Below are 9,663 nucleotides of genomic sequence, written 5' to 3'. Positions count from 1 at the left end.
TCAGGGGTAGCCTTGGATGGATGCACCAGCCTTTGGACAGGCTGCTGGGCCAGGAATCAGCTGCTGCTCTGGGACGAGACCTGGAAGGCCTTCGCCTGCCCAGCCCCTCCTCTTCCGGACATGGGCCAGAGGCCATCAGAGCTGGAAGGGGACAGGGGTCTCCTGACCCTCCACAGCCAGCTGTCCTCACATCATCACCTTCCCTGTTTTAACCTGGAGTTGCCACAGGGAGAAAAAGAGAAAGTCCCCTCCCCCAGGAGCTTCCAGTTCAGTGTGAAGGTGGGGACAGAACAGGCAGTAAGTGCACAGAATGGGAGTGCAGAGAAGAGGGAGGGCAAACAGTGGGGGCCAGGATTGCTGCAGGGCAGTCAGTTCCCCTGCAGACTCTCCTGCAGGGACCCAGCCCACCCTGGAAGGAATCTGTCTCACTCTGCAGAAAAGACAGGGCAGCTGGGAGGGAGAGGGAGGTGAGACTGGCACTCGGAAAAGTGACTGGGCCTGCCAGGGAGGGGCAGGCGGGAGGCCCAACCGTGCCCTTGGGTTATCCCTGCTTGGTTATTCCTCTGGTCCCTGCTTCTGGCCAGGGCACAGCTGGGACCTGTGAGTGACCTGCTGGGCATGTACGACGTGCTGGCACCGTTGTAAGCACATTATATCCTCAGCTCTCCCTCCTCACAATCGGTCAGGATGGGCTAGGCCGTGCCGTGGTAACAAACAGCCCCACAGACCTCAGCAACTGCAAACCAGCCAGAGTTGTGTCTTGGTCCTGCTCCACGGTCACTGCAGGGCGTCCAGGTTCTAGCAGACAATTTTTGATCACCTCAGACAGGCCACATCCGGGGCAGAAGCTCAGAAGAAACAGCTGGAGCTCCGTTAGGAAGTAGTACTTCTGTTGTGGACGGAAAAGAGGTTCTGGGGAAGTCGCCTCTCAGGGCTACTTGACCCTTCCTGGGAGGGTCCCGTGGGCGCTCAGGCCCCAGGCCTGTAACTTCTTTAGTAAAGGCTTGTCTTTGCCTCAAGCAGCGCTGTCCACTGTCTCTACGCATCTAGGTTAATTCACCTTTGAAGTAAGCGCTTCTCCCACCTCCATGTCACCTTCCTTACCTTCCCTCTTTAACCTCAAAGGCACAGAAGAAACTACGAAACTGTCACTATCCAGAGCATTTGACGTCTTGCTTCCTGGTAGTTGTCCTATTTTGGCTCAAATACTCTCACACAAATTCTTTTACAGGTTTATAGAAGGAAAAGGATATCTCTGCCGTCCACATCGCTGACAGCTCGCTGATGGCACAGCTCCAATGGCAGAGGTGCCGGGAATTTCTCTGCACTGGGTGCCCAGAAGCTGGAAGCCGGAAACGAAACGTCCTAGTAGCAGCACAGCCCCATTTTACAGATGAGGAAGCCAATTAAAAACAGATACAAGTAAATTGCCCCAGGCCTCACACCTGGTTGTAGGGAGGACGTGATGGGTGTGGTGGGCGTGGCTGCTCAGACGCCAGGCTCCCGCCCACGACACAGGGCAGAAGTGTTGCCTCTGCCCCGTCTCAGAGGCAGGAATCTGCCCCCACACTTGCTCCCTAGGCTGAAGGTTCCCCAAGTCCCTGGGGGGGCCACTGGTGGTCAAGACCATGGACCCACAGCCATGAGGCCTTGTCTGAGCCCCAGCTCTACCCAGGGCCACTGGATTCATCTCACCCCCCAGCCTCTGTTTTGTCTCCTGAAACCAACGTGTGGGGGAGCTCAAGTCTAGGGGTTCTGTATGCAGTTATCAGCTTTCAATACACTTTTATAACTGTATTTTATGTAAGTCCCAAAGGGAGCACACGAAAAATACCTAGAATTACACAAAAGAGGAAGCAAGAAATCAAGGCATGTTAATATTTTAAAAATCAACCAACACCAGGGAGATGGCAAGAGAGGGAAAGAGACGGCCTGGTAATGAGACAGGTGAAGAAAATGACATAACACGCCCTTCCCTGTCCGTCATCACTGTATGTCACTGGATTACAATGACATGACTGTACCTCCAGAAATGTATGTGGATTAAACTCCCCCATCAAAAGTCTCGGAGCAGCAGAATGGAGAAAAAGCCGAGACCCAACTGTATGCAGCCTGCTAGAAACGCCCCTCAGACTTAGGGACACACAAGCTGAACGTGACGGGACAGCGTATTCCAGGGGACCTCTATGGGGGTGCCAGCCGCAAGCTCCAGTCAGTGCCCTCCACCGCATGGCAAAAACCCAGATTTCCCTCCATTTCCACATTGATTTCGGGAGTCCTTATCTGCACAGGTGCCTTTTCTCTCTCTCTTGTTTTTTTTTTTCAATCTTTAGTTGCAGGGGGCACAGCCCACCATCCTATGTGGGAATCAAACCGGCAACTTTGTTGTTATTGCTCACGCTCCAACCAACTGAGCCATCCGCCGCCCCAAACCTTTTCTCTTCTTTTGAACTTTCTAACACCAGCCTGGTCCTCTCTCTGAGCAAAAGCTTTAACACGTCTTCATTTTTACAGCTCTGTGAGTCACGGGTTTGCCTTGTTTGAGCATCTTTTTTTTATTTTATTGTAAAGAAATATTTTTGTTTTAAATTTTATTGGGGAATATTGGGGAACAGTGTGTTTCTCCAGGGTCCATCAGCTCCAAGCTCCAAGTCGTTGTCCTTCAATCTAGTTGTGGAGGGCGCAGCTCATCTCCAAATTCAGCTGCCGTTTTCAATCTTTAGTTGCAGGGGGCACAGCCCACCATCCATTGTGGGAATTGAACCAGCAACCTTGTTGTTGAGAGCTCGCACTCTAACCAATTGAGCCATCCGGCCACCCCTTGTTTGAGCATCCTTTAACAACAGCACTGGAGTCTTTTGTGTCTCGCTTTTCTCATTCAGCTGTCAGTAAGCCCCACTCTGAGTGCGCTGCTTCCTGCTGCCTGGGCCAGGAGGAACTGTCCTGGGTGCCCAGGCTACCACTGTCCCCTGTGCCTGGAAGAGCACCTGGAACAGAGTAGACGCTCCACGGTGTCTGCTGAACGCATGCAGCAATGTTCCCGAGACCTCTGGCACCTCGGCTCTGAGCTGGGCAGGTCGGAGCAAACCTGGGCTGCAGGATGCCTCCAGCTTGGGGTGGGGATGGAAGGATGGCACGCCTGTCTGTCCTGAGCCCATCCTACCCTCCTCTCCTCCTTCTGTCTTGCCCAGAGCGGGAGCCCATCAGCTGCTCACAATGGTCCCTTGGTGTGATTTTGGATTAGAAGGTTGGGAATCAAGCCTCCTGCTTGGCCGTCCGGGGGTCTCTTGGAACTGACTGGTCCCCATACCTGGGGGGGTCCAGCCTTCCCGCTGTGGGCCGCCTGTCAGCCTGGGGCCAACTTGCTTACCGGCCTTTCTCAGATGCACTAGCGCTGGTGTTACCCTGACTGTCTGCATCTGGGGAAGGTGGTCCTGGGCGTGACTGCCCACAGTGATTTCACCTACCCAAGGTGGGAATGGGGCCTGGCGCCGTAGGGCCCCAAAAGATAAAACAGGCCTCATACAGGTCAGCTGCTTACGGAAATGTCCTGCTTTGCAAATCCACACAAATCCCTCATCTCCTCACTCCCCTATCTCCTGCTAGGTCCCTTTGCTTCAAACGTGCTTTCCTCTCAGGCGGTGATTACAGAGCCTGGGGTCTCACACTCAGGTGCCTTCCGGCCGGTGGCCTCTGTGGGCCGGTGGGGAGCAGGGGGCTGCATCACTGGGCGAAGGCGTTGAGTGCATTTATTTTTTTGAGCTGGTGGCTGCAGACTCGAGTGCAAGCCCATTCTGCCCACCCGTCCCCAGCACAATTGCCAGGTTGGTAGATGAAGCCCCACTGCGGGCGGAGGGGCCGTGGGCGATGGGGCCAGGCCCAGGCTGGATGAGTGAACGCAGCCCCCTGCAGCCGCACCCAGCACGATGGGAACAGGGGGCTCTGCCTGCTGTGGTTGTCACCAGATGACACGCCCACTGGGGGCCCTCGGCACAGCCAGCACCTCCCCTCCTGCGCGTGCGCCCAGGACTGAAACCCCGGCACACACACTTGCACACAAGTGTTCATAGCAGCCACAGCGCAGACATGCACCAGCCGGTGAGGGGACCAACAGAATGCGGTGAATCCACGGGGAGGGTCATTGCTCAGCCATGAAAAGGAACGAAGCTCTGATTCACGCTACAATGTGGACGAACTTGCTGGCGGCCTGCACGAAGCCAGGCACCAAGTGACAGCTGCTGTAAGGGTTCCTTGGGATGCGCGGCCCAGGGCAGGGGCGAGAGCTGGGAGGGACTGTTCGTGGGCGCGGTGAACGAGAGGCAGCGGTCACCAACAGTGAGCATAGTCGTGTCACTTTGTTACAGTACCTTATCTCGATGCAATTGTTTGAAAGGTATGAGTGGAAATAAAGAATGAATGAGAGGAAAAGAAAGTCAGATCGGCACTGCCAGAAACAACACAACTTGAATGGGGTGGGCTCTTGGCACCAGTAAGTGAGGTGTGAGCAGGGTGTGTGGGCGTCTCATCCACTGGGAGGGGCCAGGCGCAGAAGGAAATGCACCCGCGATTCCCCCCATGCTGCCCGATGCCCAGATGCCTGCTCTCCCCGGAGAAACACCTGGCCTGGTGGTCAGGAAGCACCACCTGACATAAGATATGCCTCTGCCAGGCACCCTCTGCCCCCTCCCAGCCCCCTGCCGCCCAAAGACCCAAGCCCAAAGCTGGCCCCTTTCTTCCCCTTTGGCCCACTGCCAGTAACTCGGTGAGGGGCAGCAGGACGTGCCTGGGCCCTGGGTTCAAACCCCAGCTTCGCCCGTGGGAGCCGTGTGACCTGGGCCAGGCTGCCCTAACTTTGGCCTCTTTCTGTCTCCCAGCCTTCCGAGGCCTTTGCTCTGGATGCTTCCTCTCCCGGGAACACCCTCCCAGGCCTTCAACTGTGTAGGTCTCAGCTCAAACGCCACCTCCTGTGAGAGGCCCTCAGAATGACCTCAGAACGACCCAGTCTGAAGCACCAACGCCCACCTGGAGCCCAGTCACTGCCCTCGTCACCACCTAAGGTCCTTGTTTTATTGATGGTGGTGCTGACTTGCTCACCCCTCTCTTCCGCCTCTGGAATGACAGCTTCTGATCGTCTGCTGGCGTTTCCGAGCCCCGAGAACCCAGGAAAGCCCAGTGCTCCGGCAACCTGGGGTCCAGGGGCTCAGTGCCCACGGTGCTCTGTCGAGCCCAGAGCCGGGTACCCAGGCATCGTGGGTGCCACTTCCGAGTCACCACGCACTTCCTGGCCTTTTCCTGCATGGATTTTTGCAATGCACTGCGCCGTGGAGCTTTGTAACACACCTGCACTCCATCAGATCTAGACGCCCCCACCCCCGGGGTAGAGACCCCGTTAACTTACGTGCCCCGAGGAAAAACAGAACTCTGCGGACTGAACTCCAACCCTCCATCATCCTGATTTCATGTGAAAAGGGAAATGTGGTGACCACACTGGCAAAGCCGAGTTTCAGCTGTGCCCAGGACGCTCACACTGCGGTGGACCTGCCCGTTTCCTCAGCCTGGCGGGCAGGTGCGTGCACACTCGGTTCACGCATGAAGCTGTTGAGTAATTTGTCCAAGGCGCATGATTAAGGAGCACAAGAGCAGATGCAAACGAAGGCCCACGCTCTTGGGGGGCCCCCGCCTGGCTTCTCAGGCCCACAGGCAGTGCGAGGTGGGAAAGGAGGGCTCAGCGACCAGCAGGGATTTGCTGGGCACCACGCAGCAACGCAAGGTAGAAATGGACAGAGAGGCCCTGGGTGCTTCCAAAGAGACAGGGGGCAGGAGCCTAGGGGTCAGACTGGGAGGAGGGGCAGCCTGGGGAGGGGGAATCCTGAGGGGGGCAGCTTGGGAAGGGGCATCCTGCGGGGGGGCACCCTGGGGTGGGTGGACCTCCGGAAGGGCAGAGTCCAGGCTGAGCTGGGGGCTGGCGATTGCATCAGGGTCCAGGCTGCCACGGGCCGGCCGGGAACTCTGGGGACTCCCTGGGGTGATGCAACCCTGTCTGGTGGCCACCTCACCTGCTGTGACAAGGGCCAGCCCAGAGCTCCAAATTCCACTGACCGGTCCCAAGATAGCTCCCAGCCCTGGCTCTGTGCCGACCCCCAGGGGCTCCGTTCCTTCTGGAACTTTCTCCCGATTCCTGCCACGCGGTCACGCTTGTCTCCTCTGCTGTTTACTCACTTTCTCTACGACCGACACCTGCCCCAGATCACCCTTCTCTTATTGAGCTGTTGTCCCTGTGTGTGCTTGGGAGTCGAGTGATGATGAATGAACGCTCTTGTGTCCTGTCTCAGGGCCCGTGCTCTGTCAGGCACGTGGCCGGTCGGTCTCTGGAAAGCGGCCGTGTGGCTATGGTTTGGTTCTGTACCATCACGGGGACAGACGGGTGACCTTCCTGAGGGTCACTGCGTTGCTGTCTGCACCGCCCTCGGTAGCCTCTGGTGCTGCACCAGCCTCGGTTCTCCGTAATCAGCTGCAAGTGTGCCTGACTTCTCCATAGACATTTATCCGCTGTCCAGCCCAGGGACTCTGGCCTAGAGCTGGGGGCCACTCGTCCAGGTCTGGGGACAGTCCTGCTTCTCACTGCTCTCCCAGTGTTACCGTCACTATCACCTTACAAGTGTCCTGGTCGGACAGCCACCTGACAGGGCTCCTCCTAGCGCTGCTTCCGGGTTGGTGGAAGAAGGCCCCTGAGATGGAGGCACAGGAGGGGCCTGGGTCTGCCGGCAGTGCTGTCACACTGTGCGCTCTCACTGGACACAGTGAGTCTGGACTGTTGGAATGAGCCTAGTGGGGAGGACAGCCAGCAAGATGCACTGGCCTGGAAGCTGACTGCAGTTGGTCAGATGGTCCCAGCAGCCACGGCGAGAAACAGGAGGGAGGGGATTTTAGGGTGTCTTGGGGGGAGGGCTGTGTGATTTCAGGCAGGGGCTCAGAAAGGTGTTGCTGTGCAGGTGACACTGGACACAGACTGGAGAGGAGCGTGTGCGAAGGCCCTGAGGCAGGACATGCTTGGTGGTGTGGGAGGCGGGGTCCTTGGCTGGAACGCAGTGGAGGTGGGGCGGGGGAGGGCCCAGCAAGGTCAGGACTTGGGCTTTTGCCTGGAGCCAGTGGGAGCCCCGGGAGGGACCAGGTCTGCTGGGGCTTTTCATGGAGTCCCCACGACCACCACATGAAGGACAGACGAGGGGCCAGTTCGGAGGCTGCTGGCATGCTGCAGGCAGAGCAGATGGGAGCTTGGACAGGGGTGAGAAGGGGGCACACCCTGGACATACCTGGAGGGCAGAGTTAATGGGGTGCTGGCAGGTCGGGCGAGGTTTGAGAGAGATGATGAGGTCTCCACCTGAGCTAAGATCAGGCCTCAGTCGCCCCACCTGGAAAATGGGGGCCAGAGTGGACGTGTGTGCTTGGTCACAAGGCTGAGTCACGTTGAGGTCAGCCAGGCGCTGGGCCGGGTGTGTGGCGGTGGGCTTCCACACCGACCTGGCCTGGGGTCCTTGCCCTCCCTGGTGTGGCTGCGTTCTCTGACCTCCTTCTGGGAGGGGGGCTCTATCACCATGGCTGCAGTACCCCCAGGGAGGCCGCCCACAGCTTCTCCAGGGAGAGGCAACAGGATAAAAATAGACTTTGGCTGAAAATCCACTTGCACAGGAGATCTCCAGGTGACTAAAAGGTGACTCACTAAAACTGGGACTGTGCATATCCCCATTGTGACATTCCTGCCAAACATGCAGAGCCTGAATCTGAGGACACTTGGGCTGCTGACACGGAGAAGCAGTCTGCAGGCGAGCCAGCCTGCGGCCTCGACCTTCACCAGTGCCAAGGTCATGGAGGTCAAGGAAAGAAGCTGTGCCAGGCTGCAGGGAACAAAACCACTGGGAAACCAGTGCCCCTGCCATGCTGGGTCCGGTCCTGTCAATAGAGGGTGTTGTTGGGACAAATGCAGCAGCCCAACTGGGGTCTGACGTTTCACGTTATTTCCTGATTTGACCTTGGGAGAGAGTCCTGGTTTGCAGGAAATACAGGAAAGTGTCTTGGAGTCATCACTGCTCTCAAGTGATTTAGGTTAAAAAAAAAGGGGGGGTCTCATACTCTGCCTGTAACTTCTCTGTGAATGAGATTATTTATGTATGTGGATATAAAAAGATGGGGGGGCCATGTATTTTGTGGTTTCGTGTGGGCACCTAGGCCCTGCTTTGCAGACCCCAGTGGAAGCTATTACCACTGATGTGTCCCTCACGACCCAACAAGGAGGGTCACACTTCTGTGCCGTTTCCTTCTTCACACGAGGCAGAACAGGTGGGCAAGTTTTATAAAAGGGTTTGGCTTTACCCGAAGAGCAAGACCACCACCCCCCGTGACAGCCTGGGCTCTTACAGACCTGGTCCACGGCTTGCTCCGTCCTCTGGGGCTGTGCCCAGGGGACCCTCCCCCCAATGCACAAGGTTCCCTGCCAAGCCACTGGAGATAAGTGGGACCATGGGGGTGGGGGTGGTGGTGTCCTCCAGCAGGAGGCGTCTGTACCCCCACAGGAGTGACCCCAGTCCATTGTCTGGTCTGACAGGCAGAGACCCTCCCGCCCGGGACCAGCTGGTGCACAGCAGGCGTGGGATGTGGCCGGCTCCTGCCGGACCCCCTGCCTCTGCTGCCTGGCATCCGGGATGCGACCTCCTCTGAGAGGTGGGGTTGTCCCTGCCCCTCCTAGGGCCGGGCCAGTGGGGGAATTCAGTGATGACTTCCTGAGGTGCAGGGTGTGAACCCAACACCCGACAGGCCTAAGAGGCTGACCCTCCTGGTGGGAGGACCCTCCTACACGTGCAGACCCTGGGGGCCTAGGTCGGCTGCGCCTGCTGCCCCTCCCCCATTGCTGTAGACCAACTCCTCCTCCGTTTCTGTTCAGCCGCCTTCCGGACGCTCCTGGGGAGCAGTGGTTCCCACAGCTTCCTGTGCATCACATTTCAGGGGGTGGGGCTGACACAGGTGGTGCTCAGTTCGGCAGGTCCCAGAAGCTGCGTTCCCACAGTTCCAGGAGCCCGGCAGCTGCCCCTCACCCCCCGGCCCTGCTCTAAAGCGCCCAGAAGGTTCCCTGCTAGTCGTGTCTTCCTAACTGAACCCCACTTGTGCCGCAGGTGTTAGAAGACCCTCCAGGCGCAGGGAGGCCTGGTGGCTTCCTAGGGGGCCCAGCAGCACTGCTCCTGCACTTACTTCCCTGGGCGGCGCTCTGGGTGGGCAGCTGCATCCCAGGTGTGTCTCTAAGCTGGAGCCCTCTCTCTCTGCACGTCCTGCACGTCCAGGCAGGTGCTGTCAATGCCTGTGGTGAATGTGTCAGAGTGTCCTGCAGGAGACGTGATGTGTGTGTGTGTGTGTGGGGGGGCCCTGCCTGCAGGAGGGTGGTGACTGTCCCAAGCTGGCCTCCACTCACCCGTCTGAGAAATGGGTGTAACGACCCCGGGGAACATGGAATCATCAAGGTGGTGCTGGTGAACGCCACGGAGGGAGTGACCACTGCACAGCCCTTCCTAGAAGCCCCCATCACCCAAGCGCAGATGGGTCTGGGGTCCAGTCCTGAAGCATGGCTACCTGCAGCCCCCACCTGGGGTGTGTCAGGGAGCTGAGCCTGAGCCA

This window comes from Rhinolophus sinicus, linkage group LG16 (assembly GCF_036562045.2).
Source record: "Rhinolophus sinicus isolate RSC01 linkage group LG16, ASM3656204v1, whole genome shotgun sequence".
Taxonomy (NCBI): Eukaryota; Metazoa; Chordata; class Mammalia; order Chiroptera; family Rhinolophidae; genus Rhinolophus; species Rhinolophus sinicus.
The sequence above is the reverse complement of the archived record's forward strand: the minus strand, read 5'-3'. Positions refer to the sequence as shown.